This window comes from Oryzias latipes, chromosome 22 (genome assembly GCF_053564925.1).
Source record: "Oryzias latipes strain Hd-rR chromosome 22, Olatipes_Hd-rR_3.1".
Lineage (NCBI taxonomy): Eukaryota > Metazoa > Chordata > Actinopteri > Beloniformes > Adrianichthyidae > Oryzias > Oryzias latipes.
In genome coordinates this window covers 24,122,834-24,148,110 of record NC_136258.1, presented here as the reverse complement: position 1 = coordinate 24,148,110, position 25,277 = coordinate 24,122,834, and the positions used below count along the sequence as shown (strand labels likewise).

The following is a 25,277-nucleotide window of genomic DNA, read 5'->3' as shown; positions in this document are numbered from 1 at the left end:
AGAACCCAAACAAGGCAGGTAGGATGGGACATCGCTGACTAGATGATGATGTTTGTTCATTATTTCAGCCTAAAGTTATTTGGCATGAAGGGACACTGGAAATGCTCCAAACTAGTCATAAACTTTATTAATATGCAGATATTAATGACGTAGGAAATCTGGGTTTGCTTCCCAGGGACCGCAATGAGTTTCCAGTATGGACTCATGCTACTGCCTATCTATGTAGCCTCAGAGTCTCCCTGTGCCGGTCCCCAGCCCGGATAAAATACACAGTTGTGTCAGGAAGGGCATCCAGCGTAAAAGCTTTGCCAAATCAGTCAAAGCTGATTTGCTGTGGCGAAACCCTGAATGTAAGTTGAACGGCGCTTTTCCCTTTTCATCTTTTTTTGCATTTCTTTTCTCCTTTCTTTCCAAAGTTCTACTTTTTACAAGGGTTTTCCACTTTGCTGCAACTTCTGGGCTGTTCTCCCCGTCAGGTACGGGCTGATGTGGTGGGAACCTGTTGTTCTCATCTGGCGACAGCCAAAAAGGGCCTGTTGTAATTAGTGTGGAATTCTAATGAGCTTATCAGGTCAAAGCAGCTTAGTCCTCCAGGACCCAAGCAGGGTGGAAATTAGCCAGACAAAACACACACACCCGCATGCCCATTACACAATAACACATTGTGCATACCGATGATACAAGCTGGATTCATTAACAAACACTAGCTGACACATTTAGCCTCACCCTCTCCTCTCATAAAGGGATTAGCCCACTTTACATCAGTCAGTTAACAAAAAACGAATTATTAATGTGAGTGGCAAGAACAATAATTAAAAAAAAAAGGCAACAGTAACGATATGTAGGGCTGTCAGTGAACAAGAGGCTGGAGGCGAGAATAAGTGATACGAGTAGAGGAGTTTTGACATTTTAAAAAGTTTGAACTGGCACACATATGACCCGAAAACATATATGGAGTAAACATAAAGAGAAAAAGAGTGCTCCTTCACGATCTATATCCTCAGCATTCTTTTGCTGTGATCTGACAGGCTAGATTTAATCTATCTCTGTTAATTATCTTCAGAATAAGTTCTGGGAAAGAAAAAAAATAAAGTATATTGCTGAAAATAGAGCTGGATGAGTGCGTTAACCGTTAATAGTCTCTGAACTTATATACTGGTAGGTTTGCCAATCACATCTGATAACAGTGTGACAACTGATTTATTCGATTAATCGATTTATATTCCTATGAACCAACCAGATTGATCTGTTTGAGGCAAGTTTTTCATCAAATCTAATTTAATCTGTCAATACTATTATGAAATTGTTTCAAAATGAAATAAATATTTTACACTGATGATGGAAAATACCATTTAGCAGACAACATACATCTGATCACAGCAAAAACTGATCAAGCCATCATTTCCAGTCTAATGTGTGGAAACACTTTGAATTTTACCAAGACGTGGCCATACAATATTGTAGAATTTTCTGTTTGTATTATTTTAATGTGGAAAAACATCAGTGGGCTGAACTTTATACAACTAAGACGCAAATAGATTTGCCATTAATTACTGTTTACTTGTTACTTCGTACAGGTATTTAATTTACTCTTGATTATTTTGCAAAAAATACAAGGAAGTAGTAAAAAAACATTTACTATGGCCCAAAACTATTAAGAATTAAAGGTACAACAATGACAAACTTCAATCTTCCTTAACAGACATTAAACAATTAAATAAAATGTCATCCTAAGGACAGATACTGGATTTTGAAAATGTAAAGTACATGTTTGCTATGTGCGTGAGTAATGGTAGAAACACTAAAAACAGTCAAGGATTATGGGAAACAGAAGGAAGGTGGGTGGGATAAATCCATTTCCTAGGTTTGGTGCCATAGCACAGACTTCCATCTGTTTTATTCCAGACTGGTTACCGTCCAATCACTTACTGAGATATTTCTGTGTGTACATGTGTGCGTGCTCGACTGTGTCTCAGTATTTTCCCCGCCGGGAGAAAAATGGAATGCAGAAACTCCTGCGCTCAAAATGTTAAGATCTTTAAAGCGCAGCTGTGAAGCAATGAGTTTGAGGCAGTAACTAATACTGTGCCTCTCCTATTGCTCCGTCTGAAATGCAGCGCAACTCTCTGAACCGGGGAAAGCGTATCGCCAGGCGCACATCTCGGGAAACCATCAAAACCAAATCACGCAGCACAGCCAAAACATAGACTTACCTTTGTTAAAACACTATTAACTCTCTTTTTGGTAAAACTGTGCCAAAAATACGTAATTTTTACAGATGGATGTCAAGAGTTTTTTTTTTAAAAACATATACGGTCTTTATATGAATATTTATATATATATATATATATATATATATATATATATATATATATATATTCATTTTCTATTCTGTCCCTTTCGGGGTCACGGGGCAGCTGGAGCCTATCCTGGCCACTTGTGGGCGAAGGCAGGGGACTCCCTGGACAGGTCGCCAGTCTGTCGCAGGGTAGAGTGTCCACAATCACCCACCCATTTACTCTCACACTCACACCTATGGACAATTTAGAGTTGCCAATTGACCTATGAAGCATGGTTTTGGACGGTGGGCGGAAGCTGGAGATCCCGGAGAGAACCCACGCATGCACAGGGAGAACATGCAAAGCCCACACAGAAAGGTCCCCCATTGATGTTGTGCTTTTCATGTCCCCCACCCGGTACTTGAACAAGGGGCCTTCTTGCTGTGAGGCAAGAGCGCTAACCACTGCGCCACTGGTATATGAGCGTCTGTGCAGTTGTGGTAACATTTAGTGTACGCGTACAATATGTAACCTGAATGAGTGTGAGAAAATTGAAGTAAATTTTGACCAAACTGTAAACTCCTTGATAACATCACCGAGGTTATCAAGCACAAAAATTCAGAGGGTCACATCTTTCTGCCACCACGTTTGGGGTTTGGGTCAAAATCAAGAAACCTGTGTCAATTTTTAGGACAGTTTCTGCAGAGCAGCAGTAGTTCATTAGTAATTTGCCTCTGAGTTGTGGGCGGGTCCCCTGGTATTGAGTAACCTGCATTGCTGATGGGATGGGGGGTGAACCTGCGCTCCTCTGCTACCTTACAAACCCTCACAACCCCAACATAACATTATTGGTGCAACAAAAAGGGCGAGCAATATTGGAGCTATTCAGACGTACAGTTTTTAACCTGATGCCAGCTCGGAAGAGGAAAATGAAGACGAGCATGAATCTGTATGTCTATAAGAGGATGTATCAGAATAGAGCGGAGCAGGGAGCTTGTGGCCTGCCCAACGTATTTCAACGTCACTGCTACAAGCGTTTTCCAACTGCATTTCTTTGTTTGCTCCTGATTCTCAACGATTTGTAGAAAGAAATACTAAGAAATGCAAATTGAGCTTAAGTTTTTTTTTATGTTTTTCATCATAAGAAAAATACCACAAGAAAACTGGTGAAAACTCAATTTTCATTGGAATGGGTCTTTATGTTTTCTGTTTGGTCTGTTGGATTTGTCTTTCCTGCCAGTACTGTGCTCCTAAAAGCTAACTTTGGAGTGTTGTGTTTGATTCATCCCTGTATAGGGGCATTCATAGGTCTGCATGGTTCCACTGAGGTTTGGTAATGAATAGCTTTGATTTCCTCACTCCAAAGTGAACCTGTCTCGTCACCCATTTCCAATACAAGGGACGTCTAATGCTGTACAAATCTGTTTTGATCACAGTCAAGCAGGCATGAAACACGAGTCAATACTACGCATCCCGTGGTGATACAGTGAACTAAACAGAGAGCCTCTCCGTCTCTCCTTCTGTCAGCTATCATTTTTTCCTGGTAAGCTCCTGTATTAAAATCCCTACACGGTGGAGTTTTTAGTTTTAATTAGGATTTAAATGACACACGGGTTATTGCACATCGGGCATAGTAAACAAAAGGAGGATTTCGTGTTCTGTTTGTCTGTACAACTTATAATTTAGGAAAAACAACAACAAACAAGTCCCACTCTGATCAGGGGGTATTCCAGAAAGCATGTTTAAACTACGCTGACTTTAACCCTGAACTCTGGCTGAAATCCGCCTGAACTTGCTTACTCTGGGTATGTGGGTTCCAAAAGACTGGATATAAGTTAGCGTAATCACGCTCGACTTGGTGACCCTGGGTTAATGGGCGTGTACATCAAGTACATAAAGATATTCTCAATGGATCGCCGATTCCCAGAGTCACCATGGAAACGCATGGAGAAAAAAAGAGAGCGCTATACTTCAGTGAGATGGAGTCTGAGATTTTAATGACGGCGTATGAAATTCTACGTCCATCAAAAAAGTAATACGGCTGTATCAGCAAAAGAAAGTTTCTGCTTGGAGAAAAAGAACGGACATGGTAAACACACGAGTTTCCATCTCATTTCTATTTTTATTGTGACGCATTTATATATATTTATATATATATATATATATATATATATATATATATATATATATATATATATATATATATATATATATATATATATATATATATATATATATATATATATATATAAATATATAAATTAAACTTATCCAACTTAAATGAATTACTTCAATTGGTAACAAGTAATTGAGTTACATTTTTTTCAACCTAATTCATTACGTCAACCCAACTCAATAATTCTTTAAAACTGACATGTACATATTTATCTAACTAAATGTCATATTACTCGATTTCAATTAAATGTTTTTCCATCTTTATTTATTGTACTTCTTGAACTCTTATTTGTCTAAGTTTGAGCCTGCAGATATACTCATTTTTATAACAATAAAATGAAAGAAACAACATAGATTTGCAGCATGAAAACATTTACCATTCCTCAGACTTTGGCATTATACTGCCAAAGAGTAGAGGTGCTAAATAAACTCATCATTCTCTTCCTCCCTCTCACTCATGGTGCAGAAAGAATGGAACATAACAGGACAAATGACTAGGCAATACAGAGTAAAACAGCTAATCAACTAAACATCTTTGGTCAAAAACCCACACTTAAACCCAAATCAGTTCAGACAGGCAAAGGGAATGGTATCCCACAATTCCTTGTGGTGCCGATCCAACAGCAGCACCAAAGTTACAACTACTTAACTGAATTAATTTGCATGAAAGTAAAATAAATGTCTGATAACTACGTGTTATTTTTAAGTTGACTTAACTAAAAAAAAGATTCATCTTACCTGAAACAAATAATTAAGTTAGATCAATGTAAAAAAGTTTATCTTTAAACATCCATACGTGGCCTTAACACCCTTTCATGGTGGAAAAAGTATTATCTGTGCTTCTTCATCCACTAAATCATCTTCAAATGGAGATGTCATGCTCCTTCAACTCTCTGAAAATAAACTAAGCTTCAACTAAACCTGCTCCAGACCAGGTTATGTTCAGAGCATGAGTTGCTATGGCTATCCTGAAACATACCTCCATTTTTGGAACCGAAATCTGAGGTTATCCGCTTCTTTAGCCTCAAACTTACATCAAACTAGCATAACCTGCTTTATGAAATACCCCTCTTATCCTTTGTAAAACTGTTCCCAGTGGTCTTTTCTCTATGATTACTTAATTTTTAGCCAAAAGTCATTGTTTCTGCAGTGCCACAGTAGTTCATTAGAAAATCATTTCTGAATTGTTGCCAAAACTGTTGGTGTGGAGTAAGCCCACCTCGATTTCCCATCATCCATCTGTTTACATGCTCTCCCGCTAGCTTACAGCCCCTCGCAACCCCAAACTGACATTACTGGTGCAACAAAAATGCTGAACAGTTTTGGAGCCATCCAGACATACATATTTTAGCCAGATGCCAGCTCAGACAAGGAAAACAGATAGATGCTGAACATGGATATTTTTTGTCTGCACGTGAATGCATCTGAATGGAGTGGAGCAGGGGGCTTGTGGCTTCTATTTCTCTGCTACAGGCGTTTTCCAACTGCATCTTTTTGTCTGCTCCTGATTCACCTTGATTTTAATAAAGACATAATCAGTAATGCAGTTTTAAGTTTATTCTTCTTTCTATACAGCCTCCATCATGAGAAAATTCTACAAGAACATGTTAAAAACACAGTTCTCATTGAAGTTAACCTTTAAAGAGCAGTTAGCTTGCAAAGGAGTTTCAATAAGCTCTATTTTCATTCCACTCTAAAAAAAAAGAAAGAAGATTACATCTCATGTCTTGACAGCACGGCTGTCATTTCGCAGCCATGTGTGGAACACACCACAGAAGTTGGTCTTTAATGCTGATGTCTCATGAAGAGAAACCGGGAGAGAGGAGAGGAGAAAGAGAGGCCGAGATAACAGCAGAAGAGAGACAAAGGCGACAGTGATATTCTTGGACTGGATGTGAGGCGGTAAGTATGAGAGGCTGGGGGAGGAGGGAAATGTCACGGCCAATCTCTAATGAAGGGCCTTGCGGGAACTATAGTTAGATAAATTATTTAAAGGCTTTCATTTAAAAATGTCCAAAAAAAAACTGCGCTGCGATGATTTGCGCAGGGGCTGGGGAAAGGTCAGCTGTGTGTTGGGAGTGCTTCATTAACCTCCCACCACCTTCCTACCTCAATTATTTCTGTCAAAGAGCACCTGGAGGAGGGGCGGAGGGAGAGATAGCGAGGCAGCGTTGCTGCTGTGCTGCAGCTGATATCGCTCTGTGGCCGGTGGAGCTGCTGATCAGGAGTTGAGACCTGAGGGGCTTCAGCTACGTTTAGCTTATCTCAGAACCTGGTGGCGGTCCATTCCAGGTGGAATGTTCTGGTGGCTTTGGAGTTGTAAAATCCCCGGAGAGGTGCGGGGTAAAGGCCGAGCTAAGAAGCGTCTGTGTGTATATGTGTGTTGAAGAAAAAAAAAATACAAGTTGGGAGGCTGGTTCTCAGGCCTCAGGAGTGTTAAAAGCTTTGATGTTACAAAATCTCTTCTAGCAGCATGAACCAAACAGAGGAAAGTTTAAGCGTGTGCTCAAACGTGCACAAATTCATACAAAGTTACTTTTCTGAGGCGCATAAGCAGGGGGAAAGTTTTTGATCTGTTTTATTAGATTGGACTTTTTCCCTCTTCATGGGTCAAAGCTTATTTCATTGGGATGCTTGTCAGAAAGCGAGAGGAGGTGAAAAGGGCACAGACTCTTCTAAGGAAGGTGCAAGGTGACCGCCATGGCACTGAAATCAGACGGACTTTAGAGACCATTTTTGTCTCGAAAAAAAAGGGACATACGTATTTCCTGGTTCCTGCTGACCCTTCTGTACAACACCGCTTCACCATCAAGTTAGAAAAGTCATTGTTGACTTTTTCAGTCCACAAAGCCCCCTCCCACAGTATCAGCCCTACCTTTTGTTTAATGCATTGACTGTATACAAGAACTGCAATGACTAAGTGTGACGTCACCCATAGAAAAAGGCTTATTTCTGATCCCAATGAAATTAGGTCAGTGGAGTATTCATTTTTTTCCAACACATTTACCAAAATCTTGGAGCCTGACGAAGTCAGTAAGCATTGATTGGTCTGAAATCTATCAATTGAATGTTTGAATTGAACATTCAATGTGGCGGCCAGAAGGCAACGCATACTTTTATTAAGGCATTTGATAGACCACTTTATATCTTGAATAACCTGATCTACATAAAACAAAAGAAAAAAAAAATTAACCACAACGTGTTAAAAAAGGTAGCAGAGTAGTTATTCTAACTGAATAGCTTTTAATTTATATATCAAATATCTTGTAATGTTGTAAAAGTATTGTAAAGCTCCGGTGTTGAAGGGTTAATGCAACCTAACTTCTTGTGCCGGCACTCATCTCCTGGCTACCAGCTTGCAGATTTAAGTCTATACAAATGGTCCAAAATGCTGCTAAAGGTTTGATTTCTAACAAGCTGAAATGGCAAATCAGACCGGCGTTCAGGTTTTGCACCAGATGCTGGTAGTCAACTCAAGAGCACTCTCCTCCCTGAACTAGTAGTAAAAACAAACCCCCTCTACTTTCGTGATCCTTATTGACCCTGTCGGTGAACTTGACAAGGCAAGAAAGAGAATCAAAAGAAAACAGATTTCTGGATTAAAAAAATTTCATGAGACAGTTGGGATCTAAAAATAAAAGGAGTCTTGAACAGATCTCGAGTTTAGAACCCTTCCTGCTCACTTCACTCTGCCAATGACTGGCGACACGTTGCACCAAGTCAACCTCTTTAATCTCTCAATAGTGAAATGTGCTACACGTCTACATACAGCGGCCTCACAACCAATTCAACAAAAAAACTGCCAAAGATCAGACCTGATAACATATAGTAATCCACTTTTTGCAGCAAAGACCTTTTGCTATAGTGCTCGACTGGGAACATTTTATCACACGAGTTTTACCTGGTTTGTACTTTATTTGAAACCTATTTTGGATGAACGTGTTTTTAGGAAAATGTAGTTAAATGCAGGACAGTTTGGCTAAAGTTTGATAGGGGCAATTTTTACTCACTAAGAATAATAATATTGGCTAAATACTTTACTTACTGGATAAACACAAACTAAACAATAGTGAACACCTGTAATTAAGATTCTTTTTCATAAGGATGAATGAGTGAAATTCAGTAAATTTCTATAGGAGCTGGTGGCACAAGTAAACCCAGGTAAAGCTGTAAAATACCAACAGGAAAGTTAAGAACCTTTTGCTTTTAACAATTTTCAATTCCAAATTTCTCAGCCGATGTGTTACACAGAGCTGTGATAAGAACGCCAGTTTTCAACAGAATTCATTAACAGCATTTCCTTGTTTACAATATTGCAACGTGTTGGTTCTCGGTTCTCACTTTATTCTGTGTTATAATTTTTTTTTTTTTTGCAGAGTTAACAAATAACATTCAGCATTTAGAAACACTGCCAGTTGTTTCTAAGAATAATCGTAAGCTAGACTGGTTATATTAAGATTTGCAGAGAAAACACTGATCTGTGCAACATGCACAGAGTAACTATTTTAGCATCATCCTCAGCTCTTAATAAAATGTATATTAAAGAATACACTAATCCAAGAAGTAGCTTTAAAAATTTTTAATCTTAAAACGTCAGACTTCAGCTTAACTGACTGCTCCATCAATTCAGCACAATCCACTTATTAGAAATATATTTCTTTGCACTACTTTTTTTAACCTCTTGACATCTACATTTATTTCCAGTTGTATACAAAAATTCTTATGTTTTTGCTTTCATGTAGATGCTAATTTAAGGTAATTTTGGAGTCAAAGTGGTTTGATGCATATGTTTATCAACAGGCTTTAAGGTATTAAACTTTTCCTTTTCAAAAAAGCTGAAAGCTAAACAACTTGTGATGATCAAAACTAATATTTTTTCAAACATCACTTGTTTATTGAAGTCATTGACTTGACAACTTGAGAGAGTGGCTTACTTTCGGCTCCAACTAAATGAATTCAATTAGGTCACTGTTTCATTTCACGATTCAGATGCTGCTGTGTTGGTGCCGGATGATGTCAGTGAGCAATGATTGGTCCGAGTCAGTCTTAGTCAACATTTCTATTGCAAACACTTTGGCCAACCAGGAGAGAGCTTATTGGAAGTCCACACCTTTACCATGTGAAAGAGGACATGAGAGAGTCAATCAGTCAAACATTTGATGTGGGGGGGGCACATGCCTTTATTAAGGCATCTGATTGGCCAGTTTATCACTTTAAAAACTTGCTATCAAGAAAAAAATATATAATGAAAAATTATGATTTGCAAGAACGTGTTAAAAAAAGCAGAGCAAGAATGGTTATTCTGACAGATACAATGACAGAGTAATTGCAGTTTATTTTACATTAGAAGTTTTGGGGATTTTGGCTTCTTGGAGCCGGTGGGTACTTCCTGTTTGGAATGCCAGGGGCAGAGGTCACTGAGTCCAGTTCTCTTATAAAGTCAATGATTGAATCTGTTCCATCATTTAAATGTGCAGAAGCTGTTAAGGCTTCAAGGAGAGGTACATATTAAAAAACAAAAAAACAAATTAAAGATTAAAGTTGTCCCTTATCAACAAGTACTCAAACAAAGTGTCAAAAAAAAAAGTAATCAAACTCAAAGTGTTTGGCTATCTGAGTAACAGTCGTGAAGTTAAATCAAGACTTTGTACGAATCTTCATCCAGCTTTTTCCTGCTGGAAAGTGTCAGTGTGTTTTCCATTTAAGAGCTTTAATACAGAAGGCTGCATCAAAGGGGTGACTAATCAGGCAGACAGAGAGAGATGTCACAGAGTGTCAATCCTTCTGGGCTGCTGAACCTCTCTGAGGAAGACCACTCCATCAATTCTCACCTCGGACGACCCAGCACGCACATGCATATGCATCAGGCAGGTGTACATCTGAACGCAGGCTTTGGGCTCCGCGATCACTTTGATGCCGCTGCACATATTCCAGCGTTCCGTAGCCAACCAAGCAATACACATCTTGCTGGGAATCAATATGAAAGATGACTCGGTTAAACGATGGGCCTGTGTTGAGGAGAGCTGATTAAAGAGGTAAAATATGGAAACTCATCTTGATGTATTTGGGTCAGTTTCACATCCACGGTCATTGCTTGGTCAGGCCTATTTCTAGCAGGAGTGCTGTTGGTAATTAATGGGTGATAACGGACACATTTAATTGGCTGTAATCTATCCAATGAAGCGAGAAACCTCGTTCTTTTGGGGACAAAGGCCCATGGGAAGGGCAGAAGATTCTGGCTTCATTTTTAATGCTGCAGGCAGAAGTGGAGAGTGGGCTTCATATGAGTATAAGAATACAAGACTTCTTTGATGCCAAACAATTAAGGTGGCCCGTGCACTGAGGGCGTAAACAGACACGCTTCATCGTGAGATGAGCTGCATCGTTCCCAATGAAGGAGCTGCATCTGCAACAAGCCTCAGAAAGCCGGCAGCTACTTAACACAGATGGATAAATCGGTTCGGCAAATGCATTGCGTGTACTTGTGGTTACCTTGTTCTGCCTGAAAGCTCACTATACAATCTAGATCTTCCATATGATAGAGAGGAGAAAATGCAGTCTGCCAAGAACCCCTCCCAGAAGAAGGGTGAACACCTATTTGCATTGAAATGAAATGTCTGTGTATGTGTGTTCCTTCTAGAGTGTGAAACGGTTCCAATGCTGCTCTCACTGTGTGTTTTGCAAATGGGTTTTAGCTTGTGTGTTGCCCTGCATGGATCACCAGTGATGAGGTGACTCTTCAATCTCACCATCCGCTCCGGCGGCCTCGGGGGTACCGGTGAATCCAGCTGTACTTACTCATAGCTTTCTGTCCTTTTCTAGGCTGCTGCAGAACACTCTTGTCCCCATAACTTTCTACAGTGCTGCTATAAATCATTATGAGTAACAAATATTTATTTTAAATATTCTTAAAAATAAATATAGGTTTTTATAAGCTTAGCGCTCATGATTCACCTTCATTTGGTGGTGCAGTGGTTAGGGCTCTTGCTTGGCCCAGTGAGAGGGCCTTAGTTGACCTGGGACTATCCCGTGTTTGCATGTGTGGGTTTTAACCTGGCACTCTAGCTTCCTCTCACCATAAAAAAACATGCTGCATAGGTTAATTGGTGACTCTTAATCGCCCCTAGGTGTGTGTGTGATTGTATGGCCCTGCGACAGGATGGCGACTTGTCCAAGGTCCGGCCCGTCCCTGCCTAGCTGTAGCCAGGACAGGCTCCAGCAGTCCTGTGACCCTGAAGGGGTTACGGCAGGTTGAGAAAATTTATGGATGGATGGTTTACTTAAAAACAACTTAAAAGTTTATTTAACCGCGCACTGTGATGTTTCAGAGTTAAGCTAGTTTTTTTGATACATTTCTTGTGCAACAAAGATCTGTTTCTCGTCATTTTCACTATACGGATGCATGGTAGTTTACATATCCAATATTTATTCCTTATTCTGATTTATTGATGATGTAAAAGCAAGTAAATAAAAAGTAATGTTTGGATTGGATATACAAAAACCAAATCGATACCAAGGCATGATAGCTTCAAATGGGCTAAATGTGAAAACTCAAAAAAGGCAGTAACATTTAGTGCTGCTCAAATAAAAAAAAAAATTAAAATGTACGCAGCTTTTAGGCCAAAATAAAACACACCTTTGGCATTTTCTAGGACATAATTTCTAGAGAACAGCAGTAGTTCATCAGAAATTCGCCACTGAGTTGTAGGCAGGACTGTTGGTGCCAAAGTAAGCCTCCGATCATTTCCCATGATCCCTTTGTTTATACTCTCTTCCACTAGCCTACAGTCTCTCACAACCCAAAGCTAACACTGGCAGTGCAACAAAAAACAGTGAGCAATATTGGCGCCATCCAGCCGTACAGTTTTGAGCCAGATGCCAGTTCAGACGAGGAAAACAAAGACCCACATCTATTAGTCTACAAGTTTATGCATCCAAATGGAACAAAGTAGAGATCTTGTAGCCGGCCAATCATTATTTGTAATTATCAAGTACAACTTTTTCAAACGGCAACTTTCATAGCAGTGGGTCTTTAGCAAACCATATTAATTGATTTATTTTTTCACAATTTTTTTCCAGCCATGTTAAAATCAAGGTTTAGTGCTGAAATTTGAATCCTAACATTTTTTCATCTGTCAGAAGAGATTAGAAAAAGCAAAAAGAAATTCAGCTTTTTTTCTAATGTCCTTGGGGGTAATTGCTGCAGTTAAATGAGTTCCAACTACTTTATGTTTCTCAAACAAGCAACAGTGATTTGTGTTTTAATGTTCATCATGTTGGTCCCAAATCCGTTTTGAACCGACTTGTAATGCGCCAAGCATCATTACTGGATCACCCCGTGTCTCTACTGAGTGCTTTTTATCAGTAATCAATAAGTGAGCTGACTTATGATGACTCTCACTCATTTTAGTCTTTAATAAAAGCTCTCTCTGCAATGACTTCACTGTTTAGACATTCACACCCACAAGGGACGTTAAAAAAGTGTGGCGTTAAAGAGTCCAAACGCAAACAAGTATATATCAAGCCATTTTGATATATCCTACAAGTAAACTTCTAAAGAATCTCTGCCTGATCGATAGCAGCACATTGGCAAATTTAAAGTTTCCTTCAAACTTTAAATCGCCAAAAAAGGCGATACACCAACTTAAATGAGCAAAAGAAAAATGAAGTCCAGCTGCCACATTTTAGTAAACAGCTTTCTGACTGAGGAGCAAGAGGAACTATTTATATATGAAAGTGAATGATGCCATTGGAGATGATACACTCTTAGGTTACAGCGCTTTCACAGCTCAGAGGAAAAAAACAGACAAAAACTGACAAAAATCAAGTATCAAATGTGGAAAAGCTGTTTTACAAATTGATTAAAGGTAAAACAAATGTTTTGTTTGTTTATTTTTTGCAAATGACAGTGTGGAATTTAAATACAGGCTTGGAAAAAGCATATTGTGGCTATAGCGTGTGGTAAAAAATGTGTACGATTTTATGAGATGGTTAAAAATGTTTGAGCATTTCCTCTTTTATTTACTTTTTAGCTACACATATCAGTCACTTTAAAGCAGTTGTGCATATGTTAAATACCCACTTGCGATGAAAATCTTTTTTTTTTTTTTTTTGTGGGATTTATCCAGTATTGGAGGACATAAAAAAGAAAACTGAAGCTTAAAATTGCATTTCTGAGAGTTTCTCTTTTTTTTAAATAGTTGTAGATCAGGAGCAGATTAGAAAAATGCCAATTAAAAAAAGATAGTATTTAGGACTTATAAAATATGCTCCATTGTAATGCATCTACTTGTACATGATCTGTGTAGATCTGTGTACGTACTTGTATTCCTTGTCGGAGCAGCCATCTGGCTCCAGTATTGCTCGCCATTGTTGTTGCCCGGCTAATGTTAGATGGGGGGGGGGGGGGTAAGGTTTTGTAAGGTAGCAGGACAGAGTGTAAACAGAGAGCTCTCAGTCATAGTTGACTGGGGGGGCAACTCTGACTAAAATTTCTAAAGAGCTACTTTTGCTCTGCAGAAACAATGTCCTTTAAAATGACAGGTATATTTGATTTTGGCTAAAAACTCCATGATCATTGTTAAAAGACTACTGGAAACGCTTTTGAAATAGATCAAAAGATGATCGGAGTGGGACTTTAATTACACATGTTTTTTATTGTTTATTTATGTAGTGAGTGATCACTTGGTCCAAGGTGAGAGGCAGGGACATTTAGGTGCACGGATTAGATTTCTACAAACAATCCGATAGCTTGACTTCATGTGTCACAGGCGCTCACAACAGCTAAAAAAAAAGATAGAGAGTACAAGTAACACTTGCTTAACTGTCACATACTTCAGCATTCAACAAGCAAAGGCGCTTTCGTCTTCCCTTAAATACCAGTTTGGCATCTGTTTCAGTCAGCTTGACCTCCAGTAAAAACAACTACCCGTAGTAAAAAAATAGGAAAAACAGCAGGGGAAAAAAAGAAGTAGACTTTTCCATTCTCTAAACTTTTTTGTGGACAAGTTTGACAACAAAAGAATAGACACAACCATGTGCCAAAAAGCTAAAGACTGTTTACGGGTGAAGCATCTATAAGAAGCTGCTATATGTGGAGAAGATGACCTTTCCCTGCTAAGAATAGCAGAGCTGTGGGGGACAAAAAGTGCCGTGACACAGGAGAGTCTGTGACACAGCAGAGACGCACAAACTGCTTGAAGCGTAGGTTTTGACCTTAACATTTACAAGTTTTCTTGTAGACAATCAACAGTGATATTTAGACAATATGAAGAAATATGACATTTATTGCACCTGTACTTAAATGAACTGTACTAATCGTCTTCATTGCATTAGGTAAAAGAGGAATAATGAAGTAACTCAAAAGTGTAATTATGTGGGGTAGCTGGATCATCCTATTCTGATTCTGAATTGATGGTGAAATGTACAAATATCCTCCCTCCTCCCAAAGTTTTCCATTTGATACATGAACAAAATATAAAGTAAAATCGGAAATCAAAATTAAATAATTATTACTATTCAGTTTCTTATAGTGGGAAGAGTGTAAATAGTGAGCTCTCAGTTCTGGGTGATGGGAAAGGGGTATGGTCTCGCCCACAACTCAGCCAAATTTCTAATTAACTCCTGCTGCACTGCGGTAAACAACTTTTTTTGGGCTAAAACTTAAAAGACCCCTGGGAACGCTTTTACCACTGATCAAAATATTGTCTGACTCATTTCACTGCAGACCACTGCAACCAAAGAGAGGTAAAGGAAGACGGACAAAGTTTGGGAGAAAGGCAAAGAATATCACTGAGAGATGAGACGTATGGGAGCTGGACTTCTCACACACTCATCTATACTCTCAGCATCACTCCGAGTGACAGGCATATCGACCACCATCAACTCTAATACAGACACTCACAGTAAGTGTGTCATATTTCAGCTGCCTTCTGAGTGCTTTTTGGATGAAAATGGGAAGTGAAAAAAACAAAAAGAACTGTAAAAAAGCTCAAATTCAAAGGATTTGGATTCACTTAGTACCAATCTTGAGACTGACTTGATGGTGGCAGGGCCTCAAAGCCGCACCACAAAGCTGAGATTTCAGTGTGTTTGACAAGGCCACACACTGAGGGCGCAGACCTATATGTTTCAGGCACTCATTCGCTCATTTCATCTCTGCATTGCTGCCGTGTGTAAGGAGAAAATCGAGAAGAACAGCGGGACATGCAGTGTGTGCGAGAGAGATGAGTTGAAACCGTGGGTTAAAGCCACAGGGGGGGCAGGCACTCGCTTTGCATCCACCCAGACTGAATATTTGATGGCATGAGTTGGTTAAGAGGAGAGAGACTTTATTGAGGGGGGAGAACCTTGGGTGCATGTGATGTGGGAGCGTGCAAAGTGTCCCAGGCATGCTGGGGGTTGGCAGGGTCAGGGTGTTACAAGAGCTGCCATGGTCCTCAAAGTGAATTATTCATCTTGCTAAGTTCAACATTGGAAAAGCATTATGGGAATGCATGCTGGAAAACAAAGAGGATGGGGCTTTTTTTTTTTACACAGAAACTCTAAATAAAACTGAAAGCCGTGCATGGAGAGCTAAAAAAAAAGTTGGAAACAGAGAGAGACAGAAAAACACATCTGGTATTGAAGCTTCAATAAAATCATTTTATCATTATTACCATTTATTGCCAATTATTGCCATTCTATATAATATACCTTTCTTTTTTCTACATAGGAATAAAATCAAGAAGCTATTATTATTTGATATGACACACCTTTAGCCTCCTTGAGGTTTTTCATTTCAATTGCTTTGCATTAAAAATGTTTTAGAAACATTTCTTGAAAACTACAGGCTGTGTTTTAAATAGGAACTACCTAAAGTCTCAGTCTGATCATCTTTTGATCTATTTTTAAAGTCTCCCCAGTGGTCTTTTTATTACGATCATGATGCATTTTTCACCCATAATCAAAAAAAAACTGTTCCTTTTTCAGGGACATAGTTTCTGCAGAGCAGCAGGAGTTCATTAGAAATTCACATCACATGGGAGCGTCAGTGTGTCGTAAGCTCGACCGCACTTCCCATCATCCATCTGTTTACCCACTCTCCCACCAGCTCACAGCCCATCACACCCCCCAAAATAACAGTATCGATGCAACAGAAATGGCGAGCAGTGTTGGAGCTGTCCACTAGAGCCCTGCGCGGGACTATTTTCTTCATCCCGCTCCCGCCCGCGCCCGCTGAATTTCTGACCAATCCCGCCCGCTCCCGCAACGTATGCGTTACACTCCCGCCCGCTCCCGCAATATGTATGTCCACTCCCGCCCGCACCCGCAAAACTAAGAGAATTTAGTCCCGCACAGTAATAGAGATGCATTGATTTTGTATCGTCCCCCGTCCCGCAAGAAAAAAACATGTATTTTTATTGATATTATTAAAGAGATTCATGTCCCTCCTCCAGCCTCAACTTTTGATGCATTCCTCTTGTGTAATGTGCAACTTAAATATTAAATATATTTTCACAAATCCTGTTCGGTTAAAAGTGTCCGTGTGTGCGCGCGCAGACAGACGGCCTGAAACGCGCTCTTAGGTAGAGGCGGGGCGGGGCGCACCCCCAACATCAGGTTACATGACAGAGGCCATTGGGCGTCTCTACCTGGTGCCTTCACGGAGCTTCAGTACATAAGAATCCAACAGCTGCACAGCCTAACGTAGTCCGCTAATATATATTCATGAGATATTCATGCCAGCACTGATCCCGCGGGGTTTATTTTTTGCCGCCCGCTCCCGCCCGCAGCACAATCCAAACTGCGCAATCCCGCGAGATTTGGGTTGGGTCCCGCGGGACCCGGCGGGACCCGATCCCAATGCAGCCCTCTACTGTCCACCAACAGCTCCGATGAGGAAAACAAAGACATACATGGTTCAATTTCTCTGCAAGTAGATAAATGGAACGGAGCGGAGCAGGGAGTATGTAGCACGTCGTTTGTAGCACCTACATCACTACTACAGGCTTTTTCCAGGCATTTTTTTCATCTGCTCCTGATTCACAGTGATTTGAACAAAACTCTAACATGCAACGCTAAGCTTAAATTTTCTTTATATATGTCCTCCATCGTCAGAGAAACGCGACAATAACATGTTAAAAACACCAAAAATAAGATTTCCGATTGGAGTGGCTCTTTAATAACACCAAATGACATTGTCCTGACACTCTGACATTGGTTATCCTCTATACTCAGAAGTGTCTGTGATAACTCTTCTTTGCATGAGTCATTTTCCAAAACACTTTAAGAGCACAAGACTGTAGTTCTATATAAAGACTGCTGCAGACATGAAGCACCTGACTATAAAACAGGATCTCTAGTAGATCATGGCAGGCATACTCTACATTCTGCACAGTGGTGTGAGGCGAACACTGATATTTAAATCCCCTCTATTGACTTTGAAGGGCACGCTTGATGTGTGTGCATGTGTGAGTGTGTACACTCTGCCATGCATGCCTATGTGACAAAACCGATCCAATAAGTAAATAAGGGTGCGCAGTGGAAATTCTTTAGTGTTTTTGTAGAAGTGACTGGGGGCTGCTACCCACACACATTCATGCATACAGAGGTCCCAACAATGGCCCTCTTTATCTGTGCATCTGATGTAATAACGATGCTATTCACAGATGAAGATGCAACGAAGAAATTACCCAAACAATGCACAGGGCGCATTCAACTCAGCACCAAAGAACACGTTAAAATATTCATATTTTCCTCCACAAATGACTTGAGTTGGAGCACACAAAATGTAAATATTTTAGGTGCAGTCTACACAAATGAAAACGTGTTTGGCTTTTGTTAGATAAATAAAAAAAGCCTTTTTGTTGCTTTGCGATTGCATCCCCTCCAACTTCTTCATCATCCTCCAACTTCTTCAACCCCTTTTCCTTCCCTTTCTTCACATTGCTGCCTTGCTAGCATGTCTCGCATCAACCATAAAGGTTAAAAATAAAAACAAGAATAAAATCAGGGGACCGTTTTTATTTTTGCCTCGATGAAGATAAGAAAAATATCATAGAGTTCATAGAGTTTAGGAGTCCCTTATTGTTTGACGTGACGCAGTGACCTTGCAGATTTCAGATTTTTCACCCTGGTCGACTGCGGCACGCCGGTCAAAGCGCGCTGCTGCCAGACCTTCACTATGTGCCCATTGCTCAAATCTTGCCACAGGACCTCAGATTGCATCTGTACCATTGACTAACACTGAAACTGACCACTCGAATCGCGTTTGGGGTTAACCCAGCTTAACCCTAACTCGTAATCCTAAATTTAACCCTTCCTCTGGGTCCGTGCGGCCAAGAAAAAAGTTCAGCGCTAGCCCCACGCGTTCTGAAAATGACATTCAAACAGTCACTTTTTTTTCTGGCATTTCGTTTTATTTGCTGTGCAAGTGAATTCAACATTCGTCATGTGCTAGCATCAAATTAGTTCTGAGCCACAGCCAGTGCTGCCTGCTGGTGTAATGTAGCCTAGATTATAATGTAATTCAAAAAACTTATATGGGCTTATCATAGTTCTTTTTGATGGGTAATTTTAGTTAACAGCAGGGTCTGATACACTAATTTGTTTTGTCATACCACACATTGTTCAAAAACTGTTGATTTGGAATCAAAAGTATGTCACTTCTCACCATTTCTTTATCGATAAAGAGAAACTTTTGTGATTAGAAACTCAAGGGTAGGCCTACTAAGCTCAGCACCAACAACCATATCCATTTAGAGGGGATTTTGGAAACAGAGGCTGCAGATAAACATGAAATATGGCTTTTTAAGAGTTTAGGTTGTGGGATTTTGGTTAAAAACGTCATAATCATAAATAAAACACCACTGGGACCGTTTTTTTTATTTTTTATTTTTTTTTTATTTGTCATAGTGGGACTTTAAATGCTTCAAGCTATTTCCTAATGTGAGTAATGTTTCACATCAATACATCAATGTATTTTAATCACAATTATATGCCTTCTTTAAAATTGTTTTAGGAAGTGTTTGCCAAAACAATAGAATGGCTGAAGGTTTTACCCAAGATCTGACATTGTTTTCTCATCAAACTAAAGAACTGCATTAAAATGAGTTTGTATTAATATCCATTTTTAAAATTTGGTGCATGTGATATTACGGTGAATACGTTTACATCAAAGAAAATATAGCATCTTAGGAAAAAAATGTTTAAAGAACGTCTGACTAAAGTATAAATGTTAAAACCAAGTTTATACATATGAACAGCACAGATGGACAATGTAAACGCTGTGACTTCAGCTGTTGTTGGTGCTGGCTGAGGTTATGCTCTGGGGTCTTTTTTTGGCCGTGGTTTACATTGGAAAGGTCACAATAGTTACATTCATTAGAGGCAGAGATACATGGTGTTGTGCTTGCGACAAAATAGAAAATAATGTTTCTTCTGTCGAGTGACAGGCCGGGAAGGGGCAGTTACAGGGTCTGGGTCTCTGAGGATGGACATAGAACAAACCAACAGGAAACAGACATGAAGAGTGACAGGTGTAGAATAGTTGGAACTGTCGGGGTGAGGATTCCTCACAATCCTAAGCAATTTTCAGGGTCACCTTAAAATGTAAACCTATTCTGACACAAGTACTAAAAGTCACTGTGTTTGCAATCGTTCAACCCAGCAGCGAGTTTCGTAGGAAAATGATTCTGAGCGATTTAAATTTAAGCAAGTTTTCATTTGTTATTTATTTCAGGTGGCGCACCCATTTGAGAAGGTGCAGCTGATCATGAAAGCTGACAGGCGGACCAGTGAAGGGGCAAAATGTTGATCCAAAGTGGGCCGGACAAATATCTGCACATGCACCAGCATTTTGTCGCCGGCTGCCTGTGGAGATGTCAAACACAATGATGTGGTAAAAAGCTGCTTGAGAGCTCCCAGCTCGCCGCAAACTCATAACACTCGCAAAGACAGATGCAAGGACAAATGCTCCCCATCTAAACCAGCCCCATCCATGTTACAATCTCTGACTCCAACAATCACCGCTTTGTTGCAAAGACAACTAATGTTAGCACTATTCATCTCACTCTGTTGTCTGATTTCAACAACTCGATAATTGTGTTAGACATGTCAGGCCCCTGGAGCCAGGAAAATCCTGCAAATCATTTTGAAGTGCCCCAAATTCATTAATTACAGTGTGCTAATCTCATTGAGATGGAAGGGAATGGAGACAGGGAAGGACCCTCATAACTCATCCAATTAGGTAATTGAGTGCCTCTTGGATTAGATGGAAAGAAGAAGAAGAAGTCCCACTGAGACAAAGGACTTCCGGTTCCATCCTCAGAAGAAGCTGTATATTTATAGAAGTATTCAAGTATAGAGTGACATTTGTCATTCATGATTATGATGGTCTAAGGCATTTATTTTGCTTCGTGTAGTTATGAAAAAAAGAAAAATCTTGGAGAAGAATTTGGCCAACATTTGTCAGACTCCTTATTTTCTTTCTTCCAGTGGAATGTTTAGACGCAAGGCAAAATCTGAACAAAGATTTTTTTAAATTGTGTAAAAGTTGTTGCCCCTGTCTGTTTGAATATTGCTGTTGAAAAAATTCAAAGACTTTTAGATCCTAATGGTGCCTGGAACGCCACAAAAAGGATTGCTGACAGTTAGGACGGTTTTACTTGGCCATTTTACACTAAATTAAAGTGTAAAATGGCAAAAAACTGTCTGAATTGCCTAAAAATGTAGAAAACACAGACAGAAAATGTAATTTGTGCTTCGTCAAGAGACTGTCAGAAACTACTGCGAAAACTCCAGAGCCTTTGTTGATGCTTGATAATAATGTGAATTGGAAAATACTAAATAAAATCAAAATCAAAATAACCCAGAGAAGATAATGGAACAAATGCATAGCTGTTTTATTTTATGGGCAGATGAAGATCCGTGAAGCATCGAAGCTTTTCATCCCATTGGTTAACTCTGCTACAGAGCTCCTTGAAGCTATTGTGTGGATTTGAAGTGTGCTGCATTTTGCAGAAAGCCTGTCTATACTGCATATAGACAGTGATGCTTTTCACAGAGGTGAGGGTGCTTGGCGCAAGGATAATGATTATGCTCTTCTAACGTTGAGGTATGGCCGGTAATTATGGTTCAGAGGCAACACAATTGGTTTTTCCTTGAAAATAATAGTTTGTCCTAAATCTCCAAACTCTTTCCAAGCTCCTCTATTCAAACTGTGTCCATCAAACACCCACATTTTGAATGGAGCTGGAGGGGTTTAAAACTTGCAGCTAAATCCAAACCACTTCCTGAGTCGGTCATGTGGTACTGCTAGGCAGCGAGGCTTCAGACGTCATCATTTTCAGCTCCTACCTTAAATGAAGCAAGCCTTGATATGTGCATCACATAAACACCCTTTCCTCTACTAGGAAAATGCTTGGTAGCCTCGATATGGAACGCCACCTCACTATATTTTAGAGCTGATTAAGGATGGATCAGTGACTAATAATGGGGCGTGGCCATGAAAACCGTCAAATTTACAAGCAGTAATGTGTTTAAATAAAGAGGTGTAAATAAGTGTAAATAAAGAGGTTTTTTAGATAAAATTTGAAAAAAGGATGGCAGCAGGTTTAGATTTACCAAGACCACGACTCAAAAAACAAAATAAATAAAGTGATAAATTGCAAGTCTGCTGAGCAGTTCCAGTAAGACGTCCAGGAAGGTCAGCAATGTAAGCGATGCTTTTGGGCTCCAGTGTGCTGCAGCAATCAAAGAAGTGCTCGTCAATGTGGAAACTTGCCAGCAACGACTCCAAATTCTATTTCACTTTAAGTCTACTGCCAGCCTGGGAGCTTTGTGCCACTTAAAGAGGGGATCCCTTAATTCCCTTAAGTGCTTTACATTGCAGAAGGCACTATGTACGATTTAATGAACAAATCAACAAAAGCAAAGCGAAGCTCTTATTGAGGCGTTGTTTTCCAGCAATTAGTGAAAGAACATTATCTGAGCAGATTGAAAAGCACAAGCAGAAATAGTAGCTCTTCAATCTGGAAAAGGACATGATGACAATAAAAAGTAGAGTTTGGGGAGTAAAAAGCGAGTCTCAGACTGAAGGGCTGCGGTGTGAGTCTGTTGTGTGGCTGTGTTTTTCCTTCAGAAGCCAGACTGGCTCACTGCAAAGCACCCAAGATTATGCATGAATCTGGCCGCTTATCAGCTGACCTTCAAATTGGAGCCGTAGAACGAGTGCCGGCCGGAGGGCTGAGGCAGACATGCGATTGGGTGTTTCGCCGTGGACCTGCTGACAATAGAAAATTAACAGAGGCAGGTGGGCATGTCCGCCGGCAAAAGAAGTAAAGTAGTGCAGAGGGAGAAGAAGGAGAGGAGGGGGCAGGGTGTATGTGTGTTAATATAACAATATATTTCCACTATTTTCCTCAACCTCCTGTCTTTTTCTAAGCTTCGAGAGAGAAGGAAAAAGTCATTATGTGCTGTGAAGCATGATGACGTTGGAGCAGATAAGGACAGACAAGCCTGGAATAACCTGGATTTCATCTGTTGCTCACTCTTGCTATCCATTCCTCCGTCTTTCTTTTAATCTGTTTCCCCAATTCTCTCCATATTTTAATGGAGGACCTGTCTCGGCAGGAGATGATTGTTTGATTGATAGATTTTGGCTGTTGGAGTGGTGGGATGTGGAGGCAAAGATGGACACGAAGGATGGAGTGCGTGCTCTGTTGTCCGCAGGGAAAAGACACCGTGGATGTTAGGAAAGATGATAAATTGCATGAGGGCATGGGTTTATGCATACATGTGTTTGCTTTCCTTGTCCCCCCCTACCCCACCTGTGTTTTGTTTGTTTTGTAGACTTTTTGCACAATCAGTAAAAAAAAATAAAAAGGTTTAAAGACCCACTTGATCCTCTTTTGGTTAGCAGTGGTCTTTTAATTAGGATTTTACAATTTTAGCCACAAAAAAAAAAAAAAAAAAAAAACAACTGTCATTTTCTAGGACAAAGTTTCTGTAGAGGCAGTTTTTCATTAGAAATTCACCTCTGAGTTTTGGGTAGAACAGTTGCCGCAGTGCAACTCTGCCCACCGTCCCATCACTATCTGTTTACACTCTCTCCCACTAGCTTACAGCCCATCACACCCCCAACCTGACATTATTGGAGCAACAAACTTGGCAAGTAATATTTAAGCTATCCAGCTGTACTCCCTCCCTGCTGCTTAGAGTTCGGAACAGGGATCTTTTAAAATGGCATTATTTATTTGCTCCAGATTAACAAAACTTTAATTAAATACACAGAAATGCAAGTCTGAGCTTAATTTTTTTGATACATGTCCTCAGTTGTCAGAAAAATGCCAGAAGAACATGGTCAAAACACCAAAAACACCATTTTCATCAGAGTCCGTCTATAAAAATAGGCATTTTATTGTCATCAGATGTGTTCAGGGTTTTGGAAGTGCACAACAATAATCTGTACATAGTCTCACGTGCAAAGATTTGACAAATGACTTGACATCAAGGACTTACAATTTGAAGTTTGAGATTTGTGTACAATGTTCAATTGTTCATTTTTAATTTATAGCTGCAGGACATGAGTGTCAGGTGTAAAATTCACCTGTTATGATCCCAGATTTGTCCAAAGTCCGTTTAAATTTCTTTTGATAAATTCAAAAATATACGGCCCCCTGCATATTTGTTGATAGCCATCCTTAACCCTGTAGCAACACTGTTGTACGAGACTTATGTGACACTTTCTATCTAGTTTCTAAAATGTAAACTGTAAATAAAAGAAAAGACAGTGAGGACCACTGCTTCCAGGACAACTAGAAACTGTCAATTTTTTTGTGAAATATGAAACTACTGTTTCCATCTAATATGCACTTTGACACTTTGCTCAGCTGTAAAAAAAATACACAAGACCAAACAGTTTGAGAGAGTAAAAGTAGGTTTTAGTCAAGCACCCCAGTTCTTTCTTCACCCCCATTTTACATCAGCCGTCAGCAGCCGTTGATCTGCAGAGTATATAAACATGCCAAACATGAGCTGTTTTTGTGTATATTTTTATTCTGTTATTGTTTTTTTCCTTTGAGTGTCAAACTGGGAGGCCAGCTATGACTGTCAGCAACACAAAAACCTCACAAGTCGCCCAGACACAAAAGACAGAGAGCCTCATCTATCACAACCTCTAAGCATATGTGTGTGTGTGTGTGTGTGTGTGTGTGTGATCGTGTGTGTGTGTGTGTGCCTGCCTGACTGCACATGGGTCCTGCCTTATCATATTTGGCCACATTCCTTGCTGGAAGACAAAAGAGGTCAAATTGATCTGATCACTGCTGTGTGTGAGCAATATATTTCCTGACTGTGTGTGTGAGAGAACGAGAACGGGTGCTCGACAGTGATGAATAGGTGTTTAAGTGCTTACAACTCAAAGATAAGCAGGGGGAATTATCAAGGCCACTACAACAAACTACAATGTAGGGAAAAATAAAAGACATGGCCGCTTTTCAGACAAACATTACAATAATATTCAACCACGCAGAGGCTACAGAAGCCATGACAACTCCACACCAATATCAGTGTTAGATATTTGTAATTTACTCAAAGTATTGTTGCAAATCAGTGTAAACAGTTCAATGTTTACCATGAAGCTCATTGCAATGTGGACCTTTGCTGTTGTCATGAGCTTTTGTGTCAGGAGCAAAGGTTGTGTACTTGTTTGAGTACTGATTTATGTTGATTTGACACATTTCTTTTAGCTTGACGTCTTCTGTAATTCCGTTGCTTTGGTGTTCCCAATGATTTGGTCTCTATTACCGTAACTGGTTTTGTTACCGAAAGTATTCTGTCTTT

The 25,277-nt window shown here is 39.8% G+C and overlaps 1 protein-coding gene and 1 long non-coding RNA gene across 3 annotated transcripts in view; one reads left to right on the top strand and one right to left on the bottom strand.

The window, feature by feature from the left end:
• pacrg (PARK2 co-regulated) overlaps positions 1-25,277 on the bottom strand; it is a 165,069-nt gene that overhangs the window by 45,483 nt on the left and 94,309 nt on the right. The window lies entirely within an intron of this gene.
• LOC144988972 (uncharacterized) lies at positions 15,106-23,415 on the top strand. Its single transcript, XR_013653081.1, has 2 exons — positions 15,106-15,358; positions 20,176-23,415. It is a non-coding gene; the product is annotated as an uncharacterized LOC144988972 (long non-coding RNA).